The 24,626-nt window shown below is 57.0% G+C and overlaps 1 protein-coding gene across 1 annotated transcript in view; it reads left to right on the top strand.

Moving 5' to 3' along the window:
* Window positions 1–5,560: 5,560 nt before the first annotated feature.
* The window catches only part of RIMBP2 (RIMS binding protein 2), a 143,787-nt gene continuing 124,721 nt past the window's right edge, over window positions 5,561–24,626 (top strand). Inside the window, exon 1 of the mRNA XM_032595400.1 lies at window positions 5,561–5,687. The gene's annotated coding sequence lies outside the window, so the exon portion shown is untranslated. The remainder of the gene's footprint in view (window positions 5,688–24,626) is intronic.

The following is a 24,626-nucleotide window of genomic DNA, read 5'->3' as shown; positions in this document are numbered from 1 at the left end:
AAGTTTGTTAAAGGCTGTGATTTTAATAGGCTCAGTTTAGCTGCAGGGCACAGATGGGGACTCTGGCTGGGTTTGTCTCGAGAGGCTGTGAGAGCTGGTCGTGAGGTCGGGCTGTGCAGCTGGGCTTCCTGGGGCCGAGTCCAGGCCCTGACCCCAACTAGCCACAAGCCTTTGCGTGCATTATTATTATTTTTAATGTTTATTTATTATAAATTTTGAGAGAGAGAGAGAGAGGGGGGGAGCTCGTGTGAGCAGGGGAAGGTACAGAGAGGGAGAGGGAATCCCAAAAAGGCTCTGCACTGTCAGCACAGAGCCCAGTGCGGGGCTCGAGCCCACAAACCGTGAGGTCGTGACCTGAGCCGAGATCAGGACTCAGACGCTTAATTAACCGCCTGAGCCCCCCAGGCGCCACCCAGTGCATTATTGAACTTCGCTGTGTTTGCAGGGGCTCACAGGTATGCCTGCGTGTGCCTCATAGGGTAGTAACAGTTGCAAAGGCCCTGCTGACTCCACGGAAGCGTTACAGCAGCCCCTGTGGTGCCCAGAGTTTTCCTAGCTGCGGCTGCTGTCGTCATTGTAACCACTGGGGCCGTGGATCAGCCCTTGTTACTACTGGGGAACGTCGTGTATCAGTTGGTCGCGTTACTACTGGGGAACGTCGTGTATCAGTTGTGTTACTACCGGGGAACGTTGTGTATCTGCTGTGTTACTGCTGGGGAGCGTCGTCATGTACCAGTCGTGTGACTATTGGGGAACAGTAGCTTTCTCGGGACATTATCTCCCACCCAAATGAGAGGGAAGAGGTGAATCCAAAAGTTCTCGGGATTTGTAACTTCCGCAGTGATTTTTCAGGCATTTTTGCCCCTGAGTCATGGAAGACGCACACAGGGGGTACAGGGAGGTGGCATTTCACGTGCATGCACACCTTGGAAGGCAAGTCCCCCATCTGCCCTGCTCAGTGCATTCACGTCTGCAACCTCTGTTCCACTCTGTTCTGTTCTGTCCTTGTTTGTCTGCAAAATGCTGCTCACGACCCCTCAGCTGATACAGCTGGCCCCAATGGGCCATGTTTTCCTCACTTGGAGGAGCCCCCCTGTGGTATCGGTCGCGTGGTGAGAAGCTGGGACTGAGGGTCGGGCCCCTTCGCCGAGGCCTGGCCACCAAAGAGCTGGCACTTTGGTCCCGGGCCCTGCCCCTGACAGATGCTCGCTCTGCTTGCTAGGTGAGGGAAGGAACAGATCACGCGTGTCTGAGGGTCCACGACGGACACCCATGCTTTCTTCACTGCCCCCCCCCCCACCCAAGCTGTTTCAGGGATACAAGGGTATTGTTGCTGTCGGGGCTTTGTGGATTACAGACACAGGCTTTCGGTATTATGGATTATCGCAACCACAGTGCCATGCAGGTGGGGTGTGGACCCCGCAGGAGTCCACGCCAGCCACGCTGCGAACCCGCCACGGGAAAAGTACCGTAAGTGGAAACCCCAAACGTAGAGGTTGGGGCAGGAAAGCAGGAGGCGCTCTGGAGATGCCGGCCGGACGGAGCGGCTCGTGACGAGCCTGCGCCTGTGACTGCTTGTCCTACCCACCACACGCACCGGGGACTCCCATCCAGCCGTCCGTGAGCGGGGTCCTGCCCTCCGACAGTGGTGCTGTCCTTGACACGCACAGCGCTTGAAAGAGAAAGAATGCTCACATTTGCACGTCGAGAGACTTCACAGAAACGTCAGCATTTCCGGATTTCCTCGAGAAGTGAGAAGATCTGACACGTGCCGTAGACGGGTCCACACACATCACGGTGCACCTGCCCGTCACCACCCACCGGGCTCCGCTGCCTGCCGAGGACGGCGTCCCAGTCTCCCCGCCGCAGCCGGGCGAGGTGGCCGTCCTGTGGTCCGTGCTCTGGGCGATCCGGGAGAATGGGCTCGGTCTCTGAATTCCGGTGTGTTCATCCAGCACCTGCAGTGTGCCCGCCGCTGTGCCCGCCGCCGTGGGATGCCCTGGGGGCCTGAGCAGACACAGCCATCGTCTGCTCAGCTCTTCCGGGTTTCTGGTGGCTGAGCGGTGTCAGCGCAGCCCCGTCATATGGACCTGGTTGGCTCTGTGATGCTGAGCATCTCAGGCCGCCCTGAGCGAGCGAGACGCGAGAGATTACTTTAACAGGGGAAAACCCCCCTCCTTAGGGAGGATAGACCTTACGTGATTTCACCACCTGCACAAAAAGGTAACGGTGAGGTGGTGGCGATGCCCGTCAGCCTGATCTGGTGATCATTTCACAACGTACACACGTGTCAAAACATCACGCTGTCCACCCCGAATGTATATGGTGTTTACTTGTTAATTCCATAAATGAACCCTCCTTAGGAGGTACCCCCTGGGCTCGCACATCAGGCACGGGTGGGAATCGTCCAGGCGGAGGGACTTGACAGGACAGGTGCGCTCCAGGGGCCGGGGCCCCGACGGCACCTGTACTCAGTGGTGACAGAAGCGGGTGTGGAGGGCTAGGCCGGAGGGTGAGGTGGCCGGGGCTGGCTTGTGACCTTCCCTCCGGCTGCAGAGACGAGGGGACCCGGGTAGCAGCCGTGGGCCTTGCTCCAGGCAACGCGGCATCCCGGCGACTCCGCTCCCCGGATGGGCCCTTCTCACAGATGTGCCCGACGGGCCGGCACGTCGGCCACGGCCCTGTTCTCCATGCCGCCTCTGTGGCGGCCGGAGGGCACGCTCACCGCGGAAGAGATGGGGGCCGGAGAGGCTGGGCTGAGAACAGAGGGGAGAGTTCTGTTCCCTTCTGCTTCCTTCCCTGTGCTCACCGAGACTCAGGGACGATGGGGACTTTCCAGATAACCCCGCGGGCTGACGGTGGCAGGTGGGAAGGGAGGAGCCTGTGCCGGCTCAGCTTTGCAGGTGCAGCAGGTCACCGACACACCCAGATCTGCCCCCTCTTGTGACGCAGTCGCGTGACGGCACGGCACCCCTCGCGTCCTGCTGGCGGAGACACAGCTGACAGCCAGCCCCACAGCCCCTGGCCCGGTGCCGACCGAGTTCACCTGCAGACACGGTGGCGAGTTCCTGCGCGTGGTGCTGGCCGCCGGGCAAACACAGTCTTCTCCCTGCTTCTCCGCCGCTCGGCCCCCGGGAAATGCCGAGACTCCTCACCTCCGTAGGAGCCCAGCTGAATCTGAGTTTTAGAACAACAGATAATTTTCACATGTCTGCAGTGGGTTGAATGATGGCTTCCCCAAATCTATGTCCATGCTCAAACCCCAGAACTTGTGAATTTACCTCCTCTGGGAAGAGGGTCTTTGCAGATACAATTAAGTCATGGCTCTAGATGAGCTCACCCTGGAACGTCTGGGTGGGCCCTCGATCCAGTGGCGATGTCCTTGTAAGAGATGAAGAGAAGGACACAGGCAGAGGCTGGAGCTGTGGGACGAGGCAGGAATGACTCTCCCCTGGGGCCTCTGGAGGGAGCGTGGCCCTGCCCCGCCTGGATCTCAGGCTCCTGGCCTCCCGAATGGGGAGAGAATAAATTGCTGGCTTTTTTCAGCCACTACGTTAGAAGGTACGGCAGCCCTGTACCTTCACAGAGAAGTGACCTTAATCTTGGGTTAGGACATGATTTAAAAACCATTTTTTTAAATGTTTGTTTAGTTTTGAGAGACAGAGGGGTGGGGAGGGCCGAGAGAGAGGGAGACACAGAATCCAAAGCAGCTCCAGGCTCCGAGCTGTCAGCCCAGAGCCCCACGCGGGGCTCGAACCCACGAACCGTGAGGTCATGACCCGAGCTGAAGTCGGACGCTCAACCGACTGAGCCACCCAGGCACAGGATTTTTATTCTCAGATGTCCCCCAAATACTCTGGTTGTGGGAGCTCCGATGTTCTCTATTCTCCACTTCTCAACGCTTCAGAAGAGTGGGCAAACCGCGAGCCAAATCCAGCCCAATAAAGTTTTATCGAAACACAGCCACGCCTGTCTGCCCACGGATCATCCACAGCGGCATTCGCCGGGCAACGGTGGCATTCAGTCTAGTGTGCGCGATCTGGGAGTACGTACGTCGCCCGCCGTTTCCAGGGAAAGCTTGCCGACCCTGCTCTGCACGGGGACGCGCTGTCTCTGGTTCACGTATGCTCTGTCCGTGTGAGAGCCGGCAGGAGTCGCTGAGCATTTCGTCGCGCTGTCTGTTAACCTAGAGCGAGTGTCTGTCTGTACTCAGGACCCTGGCGCATCAGGCTTCAGCCACGACTCCGTGCGGACGCCGCGTGCGGGGACCTGCGGCCCTGTTTCCTCGGGGTGGGAGCCTGCCCCCCACATGGGGGGCTCGTGCGCCTGGCGCCCAGGGCTGCGGCTCACGGGGTGAGGGACGTCTTGCTGGTAAAACGGAAGCTGGAGCCCTTGCGATCGCGGCCTTTCCAGGATGACGTTTTCGAGCTGCGTTGCTTGAAAAGTATCAGAGACAAACTGGAAGGTGGAATCTTCTGACTGTTCCCCCAGCAGGAGGCGGTCTCCACCAGGAGCGCGGACCCGGTCTCTGTCCGGGAGCATCGCAAGCCCCTCCGTGTGGAAACTTGGTGTGGATGTGCACCTTTCATGTCTGTCTCTAGCCCAAAGACGCACGCCTTCCCCTGCCGGCCAAGGGCTGCAGGGAGCCTCTGTGGTGCCTCGAGGGGATTATTTCCCCGGCAGGGGCTGAAGCGCAGGGGACGGGCGGTTGCTCTGGGCTGTCTGGCCTCTGTGCGTCCTCGCAGGGGAGTCTATCACCCGGTCTCCGGGGGGGGGGGGGGGGGGTGGCTGCTAATTAGGAACAATTATGCGTCTTCTCCGCCAGCGAATGGGAATGACCGAGGCTTCAGCCGAGGTCAGGACGACGCTCTTCAGTCGGGCGTCTATCTCCTGGGTGCTCGGTGTCGCTGAGAGCCCTCATTACCGAGACGGTTTCTTACTGGGCGAGTCAGCGGTGAGCCTCCCTTGTTTTTCGGTGTGGGGTCTGCCATCCCGGTGCAGGTGCTTCTACGTAGAACATCTTTCCATGAGTTTCCCGTAAAGACAGGAAGGCCCAGTGGGCTGTGTCACAATGTCAGAGCCCCAATCCTTCCCGGAAGGCGACTTGAGAACAGCGTTCCTGAGCAGGCCCGTCCCTCCCCCCGCAGCCCGACTGAGCTGGGCTGGGGTGTGGCCGGGGCCCCCCGTAATTCCAACGTGCGGGCGAGTCTGGGGTGTCCACAGGGAGGACATTTCTTCACGGAGACGACAGAGCCTCGTGGGCTCAGACCAGACTCACCTTCCCTCTGGAGCGCCCATCCACCCCTGTCCCAGCCTGCTCTCCCCCAGACCTTCCCCCCCACCCGGGCCTTCCCTCCCCTTTGGGGGCCCTGGGTTGAGATCCGCTGCTTTGAACTGTCTACGCTTCAGTGTCCCTGCTGATAAAACGGGGTGAACCACGCATAACCGTGTATATGCCCACCACAGCCTGGCACAGAGCACGTGTTCAGTAAAGGCTGCCTGTTGTTAGTATTAGCTCACGGACGAATTTGGTCCCTGGGACTGTTTCATTTCAGATCGCTGGTGAGACGAACGCGGTTCCCTGCACGGAGCTGGGCGTGAGCACCTGTGTAACCGATCTGAACAACACGTGCTGTCACATTCCTTCTCCAGACCTCACAGCAAAACAAGTTCCAGATGGACTAAAGGTCTGATGCTACAAAATAAATCTCTAAACCTATAAAAATGCTGGAAGACTTCGCAGGGACTTTTTCCAGAGAGGAGAGTGGGTGCTGTCTGCATGTTTTGTAACAGGAGGAGAGTTGCCGGGGGGCGGGGGGGGGGGCGCGCGGTGCCGTTCGTGGGCCCTCTGTCGCGTGCAGGCAGGACGGGGGACCACGCGGGTCTGACTTCCCAAAGTCCCTGGGAGGCGGATTGTAGAGCCGTGAAAGGGGCCGCAGGCCAAGGCAGAGCAGGGAGCGCCCGCTGGTAGGAGGGCTGGTTTGTGGGGTGGGGCGGGGGGTGCGGTCGGTGAGGCCCAGTAAATGCAGGGCGGGGGCACAGAGGGTGTTTCGGGGGGAAGCAGCTCCCGCAGAGGCAGGATCTCCGGGGGTGGGGGGGAGGTTCGTGTTGTTTCCCAACAGGGAGGGCCCCCCTCAGTCCCAGGCGAAGCAGGGCGGTGGGCAGGGGCCCGCTGGAGCGCATGGTGGGGGTCGGGGAGCTGGGTGGTTAACGCGTGCCCCGTCGGGTCCCGGGCCGTTGGGAATGACTTGCTTGTGAACAAGGGGCTGAAACGCACAGCTTGCCCTGGTCTCGGGGCCGAGGCTTTCCTCCAGCTGACATTTCAGAGGACCCTCGTTGGGGCAGCTGGGGAGCTTTGTTTGCAGAAAGAAACCTGATTCCTTGAAGCATAAATGAGGGCTTTTCACCGGGAGCTTTTTTTTTTTTTTTTAAAACACAAGTCTGTTCCTACTCGTTTTAGCAGAAAGCAACGCAAAACAGAGCCAAGAAGTGTGTGCTTGTAGGCTTGTGAAGGTGCGTGTGAGTCCGCCTCACCTTGCTGGGGTTGATGGGGTTGGTGGCCCCGCCAGGGACTTCCTGAGAGGGATCGTGTGTTTCACGGCTCCGGTCGTTGACGGTGGCTGAACAGCATGGTACAGTTGCTGGGGACGAGAACATTGCTTTTCCGTCACTGGTGAGCAAGTCTGAGCTCCGTAGGTCACCGACCTTCTCAGGGAGGGCATAGGACTCAAGGCCAGTCTGCACAGTGTTGAGCCCAGGTCGCTCTGCACAAAAGTCGGAGGGGATTCATTTCAGACGAGTCCCCGATCCCTTCGTGGCAAATGCCCCCTGGGGCTTGCAGGTACCAGAGACGAATTTTAATTGTGTTTGGGACGCCCGTGTCGTCAAACTGTACACGGTATTGAGTATCTTCTGAGGGCTCAACCGTGTGGTTGCCTTGGAGGACGCCGGGTGCCGGGGGTGGGGGGGGGAAGCCGTTGTCCGTGGTGCTAACGGTTTCATTTGGGAACGAAACAAGACATCCATATGTTAAACAGGTGACGGAATAAAATGGTGTGTGTACCAGGTGAGGCTATGGACGTGGCCCCAGACACTCTGGGTGACATTCGGTCACATGGCATCTAGTCTCCCGCAACCTTTCTGTTTCTGAAAATGGGGGCGTCTGGGGTGGGTGCTGACGCGTCTGTACAGGGTCCCTCTCCCTGTGGCTCTTGTGTGAGGGGAGGTCCCGGGTGCAGGGACTGGGGCGGAATAAGGTTAGCTGAGATTGACCTGAGGTGTAGCTGGTGTGTGTGTTTCTGGTCACCGTTTAGAGTCCAAGATTCTCCATTTCAGTGCCGTGAGAGCCCGTCTCCTTGAGGTGGGTTTGTTTGCAGAAGCGTTAAAAGCAAGTGACTCGATTTGGATGAAAACCACTTTCATATGAACAGAGTAGATGGTATGTGTCTGTGGCACAGGGGGTGAAGGGGAACCTTCACCGGAGCTCGGGGCACGAGGAGGGACTGGAGGCTCAGCGGGGACAGGAGGGCTTCCTGGAGGAGGTGGGGCTCGTGCTGGGTTTTGAAGCTTGCAGAGGCGAGAATGGGGGAGGGGGGGAAGGCATTTCAGACGGAATGGGGGCGGAGCGGGTGCGGAGGCTTGAGACCCCGGGGCCGTGCCAGCGCGTTCCGCGGGCACCGCTGATGGGAGGCCCTGGCCGGTGGCGTGGGATCACCCATGGCACGCTGCGATCCACGTGGGCAGCCGCCAGCCCTCCGGGTGTGAGACACTGTAGGGCACCAGTGCCCCCGACCCTTCCCTGTCTTAATTTATGAATTCCCCTCAGGGCCAGACGGGGTTATGAAAAATAACGATTTTGGAAGAGACAGGCTAATTGCATATTCCCTGGCTGAAAGCGCTCGTGGTCATTTTAATAACTACTTTCCCAATACTTTTAAGCGACTGAAACACATCTCACCAAGAGTGAGGAAATCAATAGCAGAAAAACAATTAGCCGCGCCCACACTCTTTACCGTGGTCTGTTTCCTCTCGGTCTTTTTTTTTTTTAGTATGAAATTTATTGTCAAGTTGGTTTCCGTGCAACACCCAGTGCTCGTCCCAGCAGGTGCCCTCCTCCCCCCTCTCCTCTCGGTCTTTTCTTACTGACATGGGTTTTGTGATGTCAGACCTTGCAGACTCACAGGCCTGCTGGGGCCGGGTGGTAACGAGCGGCCCGGGCAGCGCTGGCGGGACAGGGGGAGAGGGGCCCGCTGGGGCCGCCACGGGACTTGGCCGGCCTGGCGTCGCTGCATCTCCTCAACCCGAGGGTGTGGACCCAGCTCCGGAGACAGCGACGGGGTGGGTCATCCTCCCAGGTCGCCTGGCCCGTCCCGACCAGGTGGGCCAACGCAGGGCTGGGCCTCCCTTCAGCCTCCCGCGAGGTCTGGGCCGCCCTTCGCTGCCCTCTGTGTTCATTGTTGTCCTCAGGCTGCTGTGTGGCCTGTCCACACCCAGCCGTGGTTTTTAGGCTGTTTCGACAAGAGGCTCTTGGCCCCCGGGCCCCGCGCCTCCCCTCACTGGGATGGAAACAGGCCATCCCGCCATCTCCCTCCTGGCGTGAGTCGTTCAGGACGCGGGGCCACCAGACAGCCCCACATATGGTGGCGCACGCATATGCCTCTTGGCTCCCGGGCCGGGCTCCCACGTGTGGCTCCGGGACGTCACTCCCGCCCTGCCAGCTCTCTCTTAATCCCCAGCTCGCTCTGTTTTCCAGGCCCAGTGAGACGAAGGCTTGCCCACCACTTGGCAAGGACGCAGGAACAGTTTGGTTCGATTCTCTTTTTTGGGCGATGGCTGCGGTCCTGGATATGAGCAAGCGTGCAGGCACGTGCACACGCGGGGACCGTCTGCTGCCTCCCCGGGGCGCTGCTCAGGGCGGAGGCACCGGCCGCTGGGCTGCACTGGAGGCGGGCTGCTGAGGGCTCGGGGGGGGGGGGGGGGGGGGGGCCACCCTGCTGGGCCCCCAGACACAGGAGCCCGGTTCGCCTCTCGGGCAGGGCGGAGCCCAGGAAATGCTCGTGTCCCTGGACCTGAAACCACGTTATCCTCTCCTGCTGCCTTGCCTTTCTTTTCTTTGTTTATCCTCTGACTACTGCCGGCTTCCAGTGGAAGGCGTTCCTGGAAAGATAATAGGTAACTGTTACACATAAATACATACAGTGCAGCATTGTTTGTAACAGCGAGAAAACAAAACCGCGCCTGGAAACATCTTGGGTTTTTATTGAGAGAGGATGCGGCTGTGACCGAAACTTCACACGCGTGTTGCTGCGACTTCGGGGTAGTAGAAATCTCAGGCTGGAAAGCTGAGATCACACTGCAGGAACAGGTGTTTCCCGATCTCGGCGGCTGATCTCCTGCTCAAGCTGCACGGCCGTCCTGGGTTCGCAGCGCTCTCTGCTCCCTGCGGCACCTCGGGGCCCGGCAGGTCTGGTAACCAGCCGCCGACGCTTGCCGGCTGCCTCTCCGGAGGCGTGTGAGTGTGGAGCGCCAGCCATGAAGTCCTGGGGCCCAGAGGTGCCTCTGCTCGCAGCTCATTGGTCAGAGCCGGTCACACGCTGCCACCGGATGCAGGGACCTGGGCGGGTGTGTGTGTACGTGTGTGGGTGTCAGTCTTCCCTGTGAGTGGAAGGAGCGGAGAGCCAGTCCCCGTGCGTGGCGTGGCTGAGAGAGGGCCGTGCCCGTGCCCAGGAAGTGGCATCAGAATGATGCGGGAGGCCTGCGTGTCGGGTGGGGCGGCCCCCGGGTGTCCTTCCTAGCATCCAGGCGGGAAGCCACAGGCCACACCCTGCGTGTGCCCAGGCGTGTCCCTCCCCGTGCGCCACAGATGGTCCAGCCCACGAGCCTCTGTGTCCCCAGAACTCTGGGAACGTGCAGCTGTCTGTGGGCTGCAGCTTAGACCCCGCGGTCTGGCCTCCGAGGGCGCACCTGCGAGGAGCGTCCCAGGCGGAGTGGCACAGACGTCCTCACGCGCACACACTCAGAATGGTGTCTGTGCAAAAGATACAGTGACAGAGCAGAAATTCCGTTAAAGGAAATACTTTGCCACAGAAGCCCCTTCTCTCTCTGGGAGCAGAACAGATGTGCCCCGGGCGCTCTCGCGTGAGGATTTCCTGACGCTGACTGGGGCCGAGGGCGTCGCCCTCCCCGTCTGCGTTTCTGGGTGTTGGTGGCTCTCCCGCGTGGCACGTTCCCTCGGGTGACGCGGGGCAGAGGCGTGTGTGTGACGGCCGCCCGCCGGGGCCGCGCCTCGGGCTTGTCTTTCTACGGCCTGAAACCACGTGCTGTGTGTGACGGGATTTTACGTTAAACTTTCTGATGGAGGTTTTTAGACCCCATTTTGGCGATTTCCTTGTTAGCTGGTTACGTTTCACTAGAAATCCTCTCGAAGGGAGAAAAATGAAAGCCCGGCCGTGTTGCACGAGCACCACCTCAGTGGGAGGAAAATCCACGTGAAAGAAAATTCGCGAGGAGGCCGCGGCCCCAGCGGCTTGGCTCCCTGCTTGCGACTTTTTTTTTTTTTAAATTTTTTTTTTTTTTCAACGTTTATTTATTTTTGGGACAGAGAGAGACAGAGCATGAACGGGGGAGGGGCAGAGAGAGAGGGAGACACAGAATCGGAAACAGGCTCCAGGCTCCGAGCCATCAGCCCAGAGCCCGACGCGGGGCTCGAACTCACGGACCGCGAGATCGTGACCTGGCTGAAGTCGGACGCTTAGCCGACTGCGCCATCCAGGCGCCCCTCTGCTTGCGACTTTTAATTCCCTTCAGGAACAGCAGCCCCGCTTCCTCTGGGACGTCTGAGTCCCGTCCTGGGCCTGCAGGGGCGTGGGCGTGGCTGGAAGGAGAGCCGAGAGGGAGTGCGCGTGTGCGTGGGGGGTCTCTGCACGGGACAGTTGGCCCTGAGGCCTGGAGCGGCCGCGGGAGGCGTCAGCACCACTCACGTCTCAGAGGCCTGTGGGCTCGAGGAGCCGCCTGGACCTCCCTGCCCGTTCTCGCTGCACGAGCCCCCCCCGCACCGCGAGGCCCCCTCACGCCTCGGCCAGGGGGCCGGGAGGACACGGGTCGGGACCCAGATCCTCAGGGTCAGGCACCGGTCTGTACCTGCGTCACCTGTGGACGTCACACCTGTGCACGCACGGGCCTCTGCGTGATCCTGCTGATGAGAAAGAACAGTGATTAAAAATGGTTTTTAGTATTAACTTTGAGAGAGAGAGAGAGTGAACGGGGAGAGGGGAAGAGGGAGAGAGAGAATCCCAAGCAGGTTCCGCACTCAGCACAGAGCCCCACGCGGGGCTCGATCCCGCGACCCCGGGATCATGACCTGAGCTGAATTAAGAGTCAGACACTTTACTGGATTGAGCCACCCAGGGGCCCGATAAAGGACATTTTAAATGATTTCTTTACACATTTTATTTATTTATTTTTTTTTGAGAGAGAGACAGAGCACAAGTGGGGGAGGGGCAGAGAGAAGGAGACCCAGAATCCAAAGCAGGCTCCAGACTCCGAGCTGTCAGCACAGAGCCCCATGTGGGGCTCGAACCCACGAACCGTGAGGTCATGACCTGAGCCAAAGTCGGATGCTCAACCGACTCAGCCACCCAGGCGCCCCTATTATTATATATATATATATTTTTTTAAACGTTTTTTTTTAAATGTTTTATTCACTTTTGAGACAGAGCATGAGCAGGGGAGGGGCAGAGAGAGAGGGAGACACAGAATCCGAAGCAGGCTGTAGGCTCCGAGCTGTCAGCACAGAGCCCGACGTGGGGCTCGAACTCATGGACTGCGAGATCATGACCTGAGCTGAAGTGGGACGCTTAACCGGCTGAGCCACCCAGGCACCCCTTTTTAATTTTTTTTAATGTTTTATTTATTTTTGAGACAGAGAGTGAACAGGGGAAGGGCAGAGAGAGAGAGGGAGACACAGAATCCGAAGCAGGCTCCAGACTCCGAGCTGTCAGCACAGAGCCCGAGGCGGGGCCCAAACTCAGGAACTGTGAGATCATGACCTGAGCCGAAGTCGGACGCTCAACCAACTGAGCCACCCATGTGCCCCAAGAACATTTTTAAATACAGGAGCGTAGTAACTTCTGACCCTGCCCCAATCAATCTATATATTCATATTTTAATGTATTCATATATTACAAAATAATAAAGTTATATAGTATGTGTTGCAAGAACAGATATTTTTATACGTGTATATTTGTTGTGATTTGCTTTTCCTGACGAGGCCGTGGCCCCGAGCACCCAAGTTGCCGTCTGGCTGGCCCTCGGGTGCTGGTCCTCACCTCGTGTCTGAGAGGCGCTGAGTGGCCACGGGAGCCCATGTGCACGGCCAAGGTGCAGCGGCAGGTGTATTTCCTGCCCCGGGGCTTCCACACCGCCCTCCCGGTCCCGCCCGCTCCCCCCTCCCTTCCCATTGCCCCAGGTTCACAGACAGGCCGCTGGCCGCTCTCCCGGCCTGTGGAAGTGACCACAGTCGATTTTCACTTCAGGCGGTGTTTTTGTCCTCCGTCTCTGCCACACGTTCAGCCCCAGGCTGCACAAAGGCGGGGGGGCTCGGCCTGTTTGCCCCCACGTTTGGTTCCCGGTGAGTCTGATGGTGGCCGGCACCCAGTAGGCACTCAGCAAGTGTTTGCCGAGTGGATCATCACCTTTTCTCCGGACTTGACCACACCCGTCTGCTGTTTGCTGCTACTGCTCCCACGTAACCGCTGTGGCCGCCAGCACGTGGTCATCGCTGTCCCCACGCGCTCAGGGGTGAGCCGCCCTGCCCAGCGCCACCCATCGCCTCGCGGGGTCTCACGACGCCAGTGGTGGGCACCGTCAGGGCAGATACAAGGACGTGGGTGCTCAGACGGGCTTCCGAGGCCCCTCCCGGGACGACAGCGGGAGCTGGCACCTTGGTGGAGCCTCTCGCGAATCGGGGGGTCCCGGCCCCCCACGCACGGCCTTACGCTGCATCCCGGCCCCCGCTGCCGTCCTTCAGGTGCTGACACGCCAACCTTTCTCTCCTTCCTCGTGTTCATGCCAATGGGAGGCTTAAGACGTCAAGTTTTAGTGAGTCACACGTGGGGGACGGACAGGAGGTGTCCCATGCCTTCCCTCCCACAGCATCCGTAATTGTAGGAGCGACTGAGAGGTGTCATTTTGAGGCGAACAGAGCGGCGGTCCTTTCCTGTTCGGTTGTGCCCCAAGTGGATTTATGTGGGGAGACTGGCGTTCTTTGAGGTCGTTACTTATAGAAATGCTTCTGTCGATGCCTTCTGAACGCCAGCCATGCCCGGTCTACACAGACTGGATTTCTGTGCACGCTGGGAACCAGGCCTGCAGGTTCTGTGGCCTGGCCGTGGCTCGTTCAGGAGAGTGGACGGAACGGGGCGGGCTTTGTGCAGAACAAGGATTTAGTCTGTTAGGTGGCCCAGGGGCTAAGATGACAGACGTCCCCTCCCCTGCGGGAGGGCCCTTCCTGATCCCGACCGCCTGTCCCTGTTCCCAGTGGTTCTCCGTGTGCGTGAGGCGTCCCGCCCGGACCTGCGGTCAGAGACGTGCAGGGACGCCTGCCCGAGCTGCTCGGTGCCGGCCGCTGGCAGGGGGATGGCCACCGGGGGTTCCCGTCGCCCATCAGCAGCTCAGGGGTTGAGGCTGGTGGTGCAGGGAGGGATATATGCACTTTAGAAACCAACCCTAGGGATTTCTACGGTTTTTCTCATTGGATGACACCCTCCCGTCCAGCAGTTTTTACCCCTCTGTGAACGCCTGTATGATATTCAGGATGATCTTCCTGCCTCGTAGGATCTCGCTGAAAGAAAGAGGTCGCGAAAGAGCGTGTATCAAATCATTTTATACATTAAAAAAAATTTTTTTTAACGTTTATTTATTTTTGAGACAGAGAGAGACAGAGCATGAACGGGGGAGGGGCAGAGAGAGTGGGAGACACAGAATCGGAAGCAGGCTCCGGGCTCCGAGCTGTCAGCGCAGAGCCCGACGCGGGGCTCGAACTCATGGACCACGAGATCGTGACCTGGCTGAAGTCGGACGCTTAACCGACTGAGCCACCCAGGCGCCCCTACATTTCTTGATTTAAGTATATTTATTTATCTTTGAGAGAGACACAGTGTGAGAGGGGGAGGGGCAGAGAGAGAGAGAGAGAGAGAGAGAACCCCAAGCAGGCTCCACACTGTCAGCACAGAGCCCCGCGTGGGGCTCAGTCTCATGAACTGTGAGATCAAGACCTGAGCTGAAATCAAGCGTCAGATGCTTAACCGAATGAACCCCCCAGGCGCCCCTGCAGCAGATCATTTGCATGGGATTTGACTCTGGGGTTGGAGAACAGAAATGTTTGTTTCCAAGCAAAGCGTTTAGCTGTAAGCACTGGGGAGGGGCAGGTGCACAAAGCCTGAGAGTGTGTGCGTGTGACAGGTACCCTGAGTGGCCCTGGCGTCTGGGGGGCCGCTGAGCAGTCTCCTCGCTGCTCCCCAGCTTCCCGCAGAGGGCGTGACGTCTTCGCCTGGTATTAGGAATCAGGATCAAAGGGCCGAGTATCTGGTTTCCATTCTTTGGCTTTGGCTCCAGGGTCCTGTGGTCACCATGAGACCCCGCCCACTTGTAGGGGCTGATTTGAGCAGAGACGCCACAGATCCGAGCCTGGCCACCCGATTCGGGCTCCTGGGAATTTACTGTCGAGAACCGAAGGTGTTCAGGAGCTGAAGCGCAAGAATTGCAGCCTTCTGGAAAGTTCTCAAACTCGTCCGGTGAGCCCCTGAGATATCCCGGGTTTCCCCTGTCGCCAGGTTGGCTGCTGAACTCTGCTTCGGCTGTTAGGAGAGGCCCCGCCAGCCTGCGGGGAACTTGCCTGCAGCATAAGATCGCCCACGGCCATTTCTGTTGCCTACAACCCTCAGAGCCTCACCTGACGTGCCAGGCAGGGAGAGGCCAGTGTTAGATTTCAGATCCCCGGGAAATCTCCGGGAGGAAACATGACACATGATGGCTCTGTGACGGCCGCTCCCGTCTTTCCTCCTTGACGTGTGGCAGGCGGTGTTGACAAGATAGCTCCGAGGCACCCTCGGAGAGGGTAGGAGAGACTGAGGCTTGTTTGAGAGACCCAGGTGCGTCCCTGGGGCCGAGGCAGGAGACTGAGACCACGCCAGTCCTTCTGCAGAGAGAACGTCACGTGTATACGCAGAACTGCTACTCAGACGGCACAGGGGTGCCCAATGGTTAGCCCCCCCAGTGCTGGGTTGTCAGAGCTCACACACATGGTGGGTGGGCCCGTGAGCGGGATGCTGGCCGCCCCGGGAAGAATGGGGGGGGGAAATGCACATGGGAGTCAGCTGCGGCCACTGGGCTCTCTGCCCCTTCCTGGTTGTGCCCTACAGGGACCTGGGTGACAGGAAACTCAAGGGGTGGCCCCTCCCTCCATCCTTCCCGTGCCCTAGTGTCCCCCCTGGCAGAGTCAGAGAGGGGGCCGAGGACAGACTGGGGGGGGGGTTTGGGTAAGAGGTGATATCCCCCCCCCCCAACCAGGGGACATCGGAAGACCAATGAGGGGCAGTCACAAAACAGTGACGTTATAGAACCCAATTTATAAGAAACAAGTTGGTAAATATTAGCCCATTTAATCGGTAGAAACAGAGCTGCTGTGGGGCGGTGACCGTTTTCATGCTCTTGTATTTCAGAACCCACGCCTGAAAACCTCACGTCTCAAGCCTGCTTTTTTGTATTTTTAAATCACTACTGTTTTTTATGAATCTGTAGGGAATAATTATACCAATACATTCATTTTAAAAAAAAATTTTTTTTAACGTTTTATTTATTTTTGAGACAGAGAGAGACAGAGCATGAACGGGGGAGGGGCAGAGAGAGAGGGAGACACAGAATCCGAAACAGGCTCCAGGCTCTGAGCGGTCAGCCCAGAGCCCGACGCGGGGCTCGAACTCGCGGACTGCGAGATCGTGACCTGAGCTGAAGTCGGACGCTTAACCGACTGAGCCACCCAGGCGCCCCTACATTCATTTTTTTTTAACGTTTATTTATTTTGAGAGAGCTAGAGAGAGAGCGTGAGCTGGGGAGGGTCAGAGAGAGAGGGAGAGAGAGAATCCCAAGCAGCCTCCACGTTGTCAGCACGGAGCCCGACATGGGACCTGAACTCACGAACCGCAAGATCATTGACCTGAGTTGAGACCAAGAGTCCGACGCTTAACAAGCTGAATATATGCTTCTGAAATTTTCAGCAGTTTAGATATTTCAAAAGTGTCCTTTGCTCTAGAGAATTTTAGTTTTCCTGGACTATGTTCTGTGTTTCGGGCTTCCCCAGAGGGAACCACTGTTCACATAAGCCGGTTCAATCTGGCCTCTGCTGTATTTACCAACTTTCTCGCTTGTGCTGTCTTTACACATCCCTCACTCTCTGCCTTTAGAGAGACTTTATTCTTTTCTGTCCTATCTCTTCACCCACCCAACCACCCACCTCGTGGGTGTGGCCGCAGCTCAGGCCATTCACAGAGGCAACCCTTTCTGTTGATGACGAATTTCTATCGCGTGGTTCTCACCGAGAGCTTTAATAAGACTGCTGGACATGGGGCGCCTGGGGGGCTCAGTCGGTTGAGCGTCTGACTTCGGCTCATGTCATGGTCTCACAGTTCGTGAGTTTGAGCCCCACTGTGCTGACAGCTCAGAGCCTGGAGCTGCTTCGGATTCTGTGTCTTCCTCTCTCTCTGCTTCTCCCCTGCTCGCACTTTGTCTCTCTGTCTCTCTGTTTCTCTCTCTCAAAAATAAATAAACATTAAAAAAAAAAAAAAGACTGCTGGACAGAAAGTGCATCATCTCCAATGTGGGTTTTCAGATTTTTATCTCTCCTTTTTCAGAGTAAAAACAATATTATCCAAAAGACAATTGAATGTCCCCACTCCCACTTTTCCAGCAAAGTCGGAATGCTGTATGGCTACGACTTGGAAGTAAATGGTTTCGATTCATTGACTGTTAATTTTCGCCTTAGCTTTTATGCTGCTGTGTGGACAAGTGTGGCTCCAATACTCTAAAAGATCTACTGAGTCAGACACTTAAGGGACTGAGTCACTCAGGCGTCCCCTCATCTCAATGATTAAAAAGTGTTAACAAAGTAAAAGATGTTGCATGTTTCAACGTGAGATGCTTTGGGAAAAAATATAGTGTTAAGAAGGGGGGGGTGTGCCTGGGAGGTTTAAAATTTTGTAAAAGGGGGTCAGAGTGGCCTCCGTGAAGGATGAAATTTGAGCAAAAGTCTTGGGACAGAGAGAGACAGAGCATGAACGGGGGAGGGGCAGAGAGAGAGGGAGACACAGAATCGGAAACAGGCTCCAGGCTCCGAGCCATCAGCCCACAGCCTGACGCGGGGCTCGAACTCACGGACCGCGAGATCGTGACCTGGCTGAAGTCGGACGCTTAACCGACTGCGCCACCCAGGCGCCCCGAGCAAAAGTCTTGAAGGGCGGGCGAGCGCACTGAGTAGGTACCTGGGGAGGAACTTCCCGGGGGCAGGGACAGCCAGTGCAAAGGCCCTGAGGTAGGGACCACAGGCTCACTTTGAGAACAGTGAGAGGAGTGCAGCTGCAGCCGGTGAGCTGGGAGAGAAGTAACAGGAAATGAGGAGTCGGATGGATCACATAACGCCTTGGAGGCCTAGGAAGGACTTTGGCTTTTTTTGTATAATTGCAACAGAAAACCATTGCAGGGTTATAAATGCAAGAGGGACATAAGCTGACTTCTGTCTCACAAGGTCCCTCTGGAGACTGAGCCGTGGAGGGAGAGACAGTGGTGTGTGAGCTGGGCACCCCGTCAGCTCGTGTGCAGGGTCACTTAGCCAGCGTTTTGCAACGGCGAGCTGGTGTAAGAAAACATCACAGAAGGGCTCCTGGGGGGCTCAGTCGGTTGAGCGTCCAACTCTTGACTTTGGCTCAGGTTGTGATCTCAGGGTTCGTGGGTTCAAGCCCCGTGCCGGGCTCTTCGCTGACAGTGCGGAGCCTGCTTGGAATTCTGTCTCTCCCTCTCTCTCTGCCCCTCCCCTGCTTCTCTCAATCTCTCTCAAAATAAATAAACATTAAAAAAGAAAAAAAAAAGAAAACATCATGGAAAAAAAATAATTGCACGTCAATAAAGCCCTTGCCGCAGTAGGGTGTATTTGTTTATCCTTTCAAAGGATGCTGGCATTAAAGTGTGAGTCCATTGGAGTCTCAACCAGGAGTCTCCCTTTTCGAGTTCTCGCGCTCATCGCTCGCGGCAACTTCATTACTAACTGGAGACGAAACCCGAACTTTCCCCGTTAACTTCAGATCTGGAAATTCAGCCTCCCTGACATTCAGACGCACATTTGACCTTCTCTTCCACTTTGTGTTTGAACCAATTTACCTTCCTCACGTTTGAGCTGATTACCGGACTTCGAGGTGGGGACGCCGGCCACCCGAGCGTCTCATGGGGGAGAGGGGCTCAGCAGGACACGGGAAAGTGTTTCAAATGTCTGGCAACTCATCCATTTGCGGGAGGAAAAGGTCGACCGGCCAAAAGGACAAGGCAAAGAGTTGATGGGGCGGGCCCTTCGGTGGCCCTTGCACCCAAGACTTTTAAACGGTTCTTGAGAAGGCCTCGTAGACCTAGAACCGATAGCGGGGTAACCGTTTCCCACCAGATACACTCGTTCTCCGTGGCGAGCGTGGGCTCTCGGCGTCTGGCGTGGTCCTCAGCTGGAGAGAAAGAGTAGATCAGTCAAAAGCTGTCTCCCCCAGCCATCAGTCACACCGCGTTATGCTTTCAGAGATTTCTGTTTAGACTTTATTTAATGCACCGTGAGTCACTCCTGCTCAGTCCCTGTCACTCTCCAAGGTGCCCCGCGGAATTCTGACAAGCTGTCAGACACAGACAACTGCTGCAGAGTCGAGGGGACAGTTGGCCGTCTAGGAACATCCATCTTGCTCCCGCCAAACGTAGCCCGGTGTTATTTAGGTAGCCACTGCTTTCCCGGTGGCCCGCGGCCGGGGCGCAGCTCCGCCGGACTCGGAGACGCCCTCCGCCCTGGGACAGCGCGCCCTGGACGGCGGGTGGGGTGTCCGAGGTCAGGAAAGGCCTACAGGTGGCTTCTGGAAGAGACTTTCCTTTCTCCTGAGCGAGCTTCGAGAGGTCGCCTCCCTCTGGCTTCCCTCGGACGCCGTGTGGGCAAGTGGAGTGGACGGAGCCCGTCTTGATTTCAGATCAGGGCAGGTTTGGGACTCAGGAGAGCAGAGACGCAGGCCTGCAAAGCGTGGGGCCCTGGATCAGGCCGGCCCTGAAGGCCGCCGCATCTCCCACTGCTTGTTAGGTGAGCTCCTCATTTTCCTGTCTGCGTTCAGTTTACCAGAAAAATCACAGCTGGGAGAGACCAGCTCTGGGCCCCGAGAGAGTAAGGGCTCAAGCGTCCGCTCCGGAGGAGAACGTGTTGATCAGGGTCGGGATGGCTTGTACCCTTCGGTCGGATTCCCAGTTCATCCCACCCTGCTGTCTGACCGCCTTGATGCGGGCCCGGGGCGTCCCTACCTGTGTTCAGGTGAGCCCTGGTTGGCGGCAGGAGAGACGTCGGTGAAGATCACAGCATGCCGGGCCCCGGGCCAGCAGGGCTCCCGTCCACCGGCGTCCTGGGGCTGCCGCAGCACAAACTCCTGTGAGCTGCGCAGGTCCAGTTTTCTCTCACGGTTCCTGAGGCTGGAAGGCTGGAAGGCTGGAAGGCTGGGTCTGGTTGGGTTCCTTCTGGGGTCGTGGAGGATTTACCCTTGTTTCTCTCCCGTGTCTGAGGGTCCGCTGGCCGCCCCTAATGTTCCGGGGCTTGTAGAAGCACATCCCGAAATCTGCCTCGTGTCCCTGCCCCTGTGTCTGCACCCACTGTTCCCCCTTTTCTTTATTTTTTATTTTTTTATTTTTTTATTTTAACGTTTATTTATTTTTGAGACAGAGAGAGACAGAGCATGAATGGGAGAGGGTCAGAGAGAGAGAGGGAGACACAGAATCTGAAACAGGCTCCAGGCTCCGAGCTGTCAGCACAGAGCCCGACGCGGGGCTCGAACTCACGAACCGCGAGATCATGACCTGAGCCGAAGTCGGACGCTGAACCGACTGAGCCACCCAGCCACCCCAGATTGAATTATATTTCAAACACTCAATACTAAGTAGCATTTATGGCAATGTTTAGTGGAGACTCTCTTGAAAAAAACAAGTTTTGATTTAAGTTTAGAGTTTTCCTCTAATTCATCATGGTCATAGAATCTCTCCCGAGATGCTGTTTTCTTTTGGATCACTTGCCTCATATTTCTCCCTGGGATCTTGCACTGTTTTCTGGTCTTATGGAATTCTTGGTCTTCAGTTAATGTGGAAGACCAATCATCCATTATGAATCTTATCATTTTCACTGCACTGGAGGATTTTTCCTTACAAATATTCTGCTTAAGAGTGGAGTCTTTTAAGTTGAATTTACTAGACTGGATAGGTGCCTTGGAGAATTCGCTTTGTCATAGTTTATATATATATATATATATATATATATATATATATTTTTTTTTTTTTTTTTTTTTTTGAGACAGAGAGAGACAGAGCACGAGTGGAGGAGGGGTAGAGAGAGAGGGAGACACAGAATCCGAAACGGACTCCAGGCTCCGAGCTGTCAGCACAGAGCCCGACGCGGGGCTCGAACTCACGAACCGTGAGGTCACGACCTGAGCCGAAGTCGGACGCTGAACCGACTGAGCCACCCAGGCGCCCCCGCACTGTTCCCCTTTTATGAGACACCAGTCACGTTGGATTCGGGTTTGCCCTACACCAGTGTGACTTTCGATTACCCCCGCGGGGGCCCTGTTTCCAGGTAATAAGGTCCCATTCCGAGGCTCAGAGGGTTAGTGAGGATTTCAACTGCGGTTTTTGGGAGGACACCACTCAACCTGGAACACCAGATTCCAAAGAAATTCCAGTCTGTTTTCTTCAGGGGTGGGAAAGCGACGAGAATTTCTGGGCTGTCTGAAAGACTGACGTATCGCACTCGAGCACTTCTTGCGGACGTAGGGCTACACTTGGTTTAGACGAACGTGATTTATGAGTTGCTCCCCTAACTCGTTAAAGTGGATCACGGAAAAGACAAGTCTGGTAATGGGGACAGTGGCTCTAGGTGAGTCCCGGGGTTCTCAAGGTGGGGGTGGGGAGGCTGTCTGTCTAGAGACAGTTTGGTTGTCGCCGCTGGTGGGGGAGGGGTACCGTGCACCGAGTAGAGGAAGACCAGGGATGGTATGAAAGGTCCTGGGCTGCACCCCACAGTCGCTCCCAGCAGAGACTCACCCAGCCCAGGTGCCAGCAATGCCGAGGTCAAGAAACCCAGAGTTAGATGCTCCCCTCTAAAATATTAAATCTGCAATGAGGGGTGCCTGGGTGGCTCGGTCGGTTGAGCATCTGGCTTCGGCTCAGGTCGTGATCTCACAGTTCGTGGGTTCGAGCCCCACGTCGGGCTCTGTGCTGACAGCTCGGAGCCCAGAGCCTGCTTCGGATTCTGTGTCTCCCTCTCTCTCTGCCCCTCCCTCGCTTGCCCTCTGTCTCTCTCTCTCTCTCTCTCTCTCTCTCTCTCTCAAAAAATAAACATTAAAAAATTTTTTAAAAAATCTGCCGTGAAATTAGAAAGGGAAATAAAGTTTAGTTGAGGAGAGCGGTTGCTAAGGGTAACGGAGCCTGGAATCTGGCCCCCAGGAGCTCTTCCGCACATTGACTGAGCATAGTGGGGAAGTGGAAATTCTACCTGCGGCAGCTCTCTGCACCTCGCTGGCTCCGTCTGTGAGGGTCGTAATTCCCACGTCTTGTATTAAACAAGACCCCAGGCTTTGGCATCGGGTCGTATTTGAATTCCACGTCTGCCGTGTGCCAGCCCTTTGCTCTTATGCAAAGTATTGCTAAGAGCTCTGCGTAGACGTGCACACACGGGGGGTCGGTAAACAACCTCTTCAGAGGAGTATTATCATCCCTCACTTTACAGTTGGCAAGTCTGAGGCACGGAGCGGTTAGGTCGCCTGCTTGAGGCCATCTAGTTAGAAAGCAGCGGAGTCGCCGAGCGTCTGTCCGCCTACGAAGGGATCGGTGTCTGTACGTGATGGAATAGCGTCCAGCCGCGAGAGAGGAGAGCCCGCCGTTTGCAGCAACACGGCTGGACCTTGACCTTATGCTCAGTGAGGTTAGCTCAGCTCATTGTGGTAATCATATTGCGGGATTTACATGTATCAGATCATCACGCTGTGTGCACCTTAAAGTTGCACAGTGTTTCGTGTGGTTAACTGTATCTCAGCAGAGCTGGGGGGAAAAGAAGGCGGCACCAGGTGGGATTTGTGGCTTCCAAGGCAGGATCCTGGTCAGTCGGTGAGTTGCGGGTGCGAGGCCTGGGAGCTGCCGGGTAAACGGGGACCTCGGCGCCGTGCCCCGCCCACGGTCCGCCCTCCACAAGCAGGTTCTGGCTTACTTGACAGTTTCAATGTTGTGACCAAGTAAATACGTTATTTGAAAAAACACCGTGTTGCCAGTAAAATGCAACCTCGCGTCATGTCCGCAAGGACAGATGTTCACCTGGGAGCGTGTTGGAAAAGCAGAATCACAGGCTCTCCTTGCAAGACCTGCTTGAGGAGAATCTTTGTTTTCACAAAGCAATTCGAGAGCCTGCTGAATCCTGGACAGGACCCGCGAGGCCGGGGTGTTGGGGCACCTGCCTCAGTCCCGGGCTGGCTCTGGGCCACGTCGCTGCCCACACACTCCCGAGCAGGGCCCTCCTTGGGAGAAGGGGCCCGGGGCTGATGTCTCTGCCACCGTCTCTGCGAGGAGACGCCCGTGCTGAGTCTCAGGAGTACGAAAGCACAGCCCCACCCTGGCAGCTGTGTTTGTTTGCACGGAGAGGTGTGTCTGTTGGCGATCGCAAAATATTATGAGCCCATATGTCCAAGCTGATCATAACTGCGGAGACGTTTATTTTCAGATTTATCTGTGGTGCTAATGGCTCCCGTGTCATTAGGGAGCTGTTCTCCCAAGACAGCACGAGAGCGACCGGGTGGGCGTGGCCGGGAGCCACCGGGAGCACCCTGTCCTTGTGAAGTTCGGTTGGTGGGCAGAATCAAATACCCCTAACAGTGGCAGTGGTGACAGGAGTAATCCGGGAGCAGGTGAGTGAGCCCGGGGTGGCCTCCTGACCTGCTCGTGGGCCCTGGTCTGGGCATTGCCCCCTGCACACACTACACCTGTTCGCTTACTTCTCCCAGCAACCCGATGAGATAGATGCTGTCCTCGCCCTCACTTTTCAGGTGAGGAAACTGGATCATGGGGTGAAAGTCTTGCTCAGACCAGCCACTAGGTGGGCGGAGGCAGAAACGGGGGACACGTCTGACTCGCGTCCACGACGATTTGTTCCCAAATGAAGGTGGGTGTTGAGCAAGGTCACAGTGCTGTGTACCCGCAGCTCCGGGGTCAAAACATGATTGAAATTATTTTTCATCAGTCTCTCAAGGTAGCTTTATTAGTCACCCAGTGCCTAAAATCAATGGCATGAAACAGCACACATTTACTGTTTACTGTGTCATAGTTTCTGATGGTCCGGCATCCGGGTACAATGTAGCTGGGTCCTCGGACTCAGGGTCCACTGTGAGTTTGTAGTCAAGGTGCCCACTGGGGCTGGAGCGTCTATAGGGGACCGTCTGCCTTCCAGCCCGCTCACCTGGCTGCGGGCGGGTCAGGAGGTCCCCCCCAGTCCCTCACCTGGCTGTGGTCGGGTCAGGAGGTCCCCCCCAGTCCCTCATCTGGCTGCGGGCACTCCTAGAAATCACGAGTCTTTGCTGGGGAGGCCACTGCCCGGTGGCCCCTCAGGAGCTCAGGCTGTGGGGTTTAGGTCTCCCCCCCACCTGCTAGTGTGTGCATTGGGCAGGGTTTCTCTCTGTGTCTGGCTTTCTCTGTTGATGAGCTTTGGATAATGATAGTGCCCTCCTTGTTGTGTCCTGCAGATTTCGACAGATAAGAATAAAAGCTCAGAACGGGACCCACGTAGGGGCCCAGCTCCTGTCAGGCGCTGTCCCGCGTCTCCAGGGGGACGAGGGCGGCAGCAGAGGGCTCAAGGGGACCTGCCATCTCTCCTGCCGTCGGAGAGAAAGGGGCCTCTGGAAACATCCCGTGTCGTTTGGGGGGAGGGGAGGGTGGTAAGTCGTGGAAGTCTGAGTGCATTCCGTGTCCCGCCCCCTCTTCAGACCTTCCAGTCGACGCGGCTTAGCCCGCAGAGCCCACGAATACAGCTCATGTTGCCTGTGCTTTCCCGTGGGTGCCTCGTACCCTGAGCCACAGACCCGAGGCTCCTGTGGACAGGCTGCTGGCACGTGTGTTGGTGCACAAGGTGGGGGCTCACTCACGTTCTCCCCTCCTCCCGCACGACCTCGTCTGAACTGGTTATATCCGCAGGGGCCCCATTGGAAAAAGAGCATCACAGGGGCGCCTGGTGGCTCCGCGGGTTGAGCGTCCGACTCTTGATCCCAGCTCAGGTCTTGATTGCAAGTTGTGAGTTCAAGCCCCGTGTTGGGCTCCACTCT

The sequence above is a fragment of the Lynx canadensis genome, chromosome D3, assembly GCF_007474595.2.
Source record: "Lynx canadensis isolate LIC74 chromosome D3, mLynCan4.pri.v2, whole genome shotgun sequence".
Classification (NCBI taxonomy): Eukaryota; Metazoa; Chordata; class Mammalia; order Carnivora; family Felidae; genus Lynx; species Lynx canadensis.
The sequence above is the reverse complement of the archived record's forward strand: the minus strand, read 5'-3'. Positions and strand labels throughout refer to the sequence as shown.